The 2,565-nt window shown below is 48.7% G+C and overlaps 1 pseudogene; it reads right to left on the minus strand.

Annotated features, from left to right (window-relative positions):
* Positions 1–223: 223 nt before the first annotated feature.
* Positions 224–2,243, minus strand: LOC144148348 (uncharacterized; annotated as a pseudogene).
* Between the last annotated feature and the right edge of the window lie 322 nt (positions 2,244–2,565).

Consider the following 2,565-nt stretch of genomic DNA (forward strand, 5'->3'; position numbering starts at 1 on the left):
GAAAAGGGTATTGAGCCCAGGAAAAAATGTGTGGGTGGTTACATTACAAGTTGTGTGGTAGCCGCAAACCGGAACCTCTAGGTATTATAAGCCGTATTGTAGTGCTTCATTAGTCTTGCAATGCACATATTAGTGCGACCTCTACTCTTTGCGAGATGAATTTGTGATAGTGCCTCTGTTTCTAAACTAAACTGAACAACGAAGCAGCTAAGACAAACCTAGTTCATGACGTCACACGGAATGTTCGTTTGCTTGTATCTTGTAAGTATCCTTCCACCGCTTTCCAAAAGATGCAATGGTCTGGTGTCACTGTGGCTGCCCCTTGTGAAATGCTGGGTGACATCCACGCAGCGAAACCTGCAGGGAGTTTTGCCTGCTGGTACGACAGTGCAGGTCCAGCAGGCGCAGGCCCAAGTTTCGTGTCCACTGACAGCGCCCTAGCTGCAAGGAGAACAGCAGCAAAGTTCAAGGTCCCAAGGCTCTGAATGTCCTCTCCCAGTCTATGAATCGCATCAAGTTGTTGCTGCTCCTTTTGTTGTTGTTGTTGTTGAACACGTTTATTTCACATTTTGATGCCAGTCTAAGGCTGCTCTGAAAAAAAGAAAAAAAAACATGTAAACGTTTTGTCGATTTATGACTGGCTTCAGTCGTGACGGGCCGTGGTTCTTGCAGTGTGTCCGAGCCGGGAACCAGTGGCATGAGCTTCTGCGTCATCGATAAACTGGTTTAGCGACCACCAAAGTTCGTTGGCGACCGCTGCAGCTGTACACGGCAGTGGTTCGGTTCAGCCCGGGCATCAAAAGGTCACACGGGCATTGGCATGCCCATGCCACCCTCACGCGAACTCCACCAGCGCACAGTCTGCACGGCAATGGGCCTTGTCGTCGGGGGCGCCTCCACTGCTGCGGACACTCGGTGCACGAGAGCTCTGGTGGTGCCTCGTTGAAGCCCGTCTGCTTCAGTAGAACAAGGAGGCGCAGAGCCGCAAGATTGTGGCTGCACGCGCCACCAGCCCCAGCGGGGCACTCGCACGTAGAGTCGGCCACTGCTTCACTGTCGCTCTTCAAACCAGGCTGACTTCGTACGGCCGGCCATTGTTTTTCTGGCTTCGGTAACCCGTGGCACGTGCATATACAATCGCAAGACTGTAAAGCAACAACAAGAACAAAAAAAGAACTTTGTAAGCTGCACACAGCCAAGTTTCTCATGTTTTTACCAAATGCCATATCACAAGTAGGAATAAAACAAGGTGCACCTACAGTGCCACGAAAGCTTTATACAAAGCAACAAGGTTATGAATCCTACTCTCCACAAAGTACTAGGTCATTCGGGGAAAAACCTTGTCGAGCTGACGTTGCAGTGCAATAATACAAAACCTGCATGAAGTGCTTCGATGTAAACAACCTCTAGTGTAACATCAAACACACTGCTTTTTATTGCTAAGTTAAAAGGTAGGAAAACCATATCATATGCTAATGATGCTGAAAAATCTCTAAACCGACATGGGCCGCATTAATCAGGTTTTTAAAAAGTCCCACTGTCAACTTACGTGACATTTGCAGTAGCTATCTGATCAGTTCTGTTCTTTCTATTTATCCTTGTACATCAGTTCAGTCTAAATGTTTAGTGAACACACTAGCGTACGTCATGTCTTATACAAAACTGCATGCGCACCCGTAAAGGCAACAGATTATATTAGACCGGTAATGCATAGGTGCCGACGCAAAATTTGTTTACGGAAAAACTATTTTCATAGTACGAGCGATGTGCTTCGAGGCATGCACACTGCTCCACCCGAACTGCTGCGAAGCTCCTGCGAGACTACGCCTGCTGATCGGGCGTGCTAAACATAAACTCCAAATCATAATGACAAGCTCTCCAAGCACGTGAGCACGCAGAGTGAAAGAAACACGCACTGACATGAACGCCCTCGCTGAGAACGACGTTGGCATCGGCGGCACTACTTGTGCGTTGCTTCAAAAGGGAAAGCACTGCATATTTTCAGAAGTTTCCCATAAGAATACGTCACTTACGAACCTCGTGTCGCAGGCGTTAGTCAGAACCGAAGACGGCAGGGTATACGCCTCCACGGCCAAGGCATAAGACTTGCTTTGCGGCTTGGACGACCTCGGCGCCTGGTTGATTAAGTCTGCTACCCTGTCGTACGATATATGCGGCAAGTTTTCTAAAAATTTCGTCCACATCACATGTTCGGGCACTGGGAAACGTCGCGCTATCGCCATCACAATATCTCAGCGCAATGAAGCGAGTGGGAGCCAGTCGTACGGCCGTTCTAGCGAACGCTTTTCCGTGGACCACTCGCCCACAATAAAATGGCGGCGAGGTCAAAGCGCAATGTGTTGCCAGAGCACGAAGCAATTTCGCATATTGCCTATTGAACGCGCCTTGCATTCCACGTCCCCAGGAGTTCGGGGGGCGCTTCACAACTTTCAGAGACTGGAGAGGCTTGACGACTTTGCCTTTTTTCCGCAACTCACCTGCGCCAAGTGGAGCCATTTTAATTAGATGAAGTAGTTGTCCATAGAATGTTTCCTATTTCAAAAT

This window comes from Haemaphysalis longicornis, unplaced genomic scaffold, assembly GCF_048455015.1.
Source record: "Haemaphysalis longicornis isolate Haplotype H1 unplaced genomic scaffold, Haemaphysalis longicornis Haplotype H1 scaffold_8, whole genome shotgun sequence".
NCBI classification, from domain to species: domain Eukaryota; kingdom Metazoa; phylum Arthropoda; class Arachnida; order Ixodida; family Ixodidae; genus Haemaphysalis; species Haemaphysalis longicornis.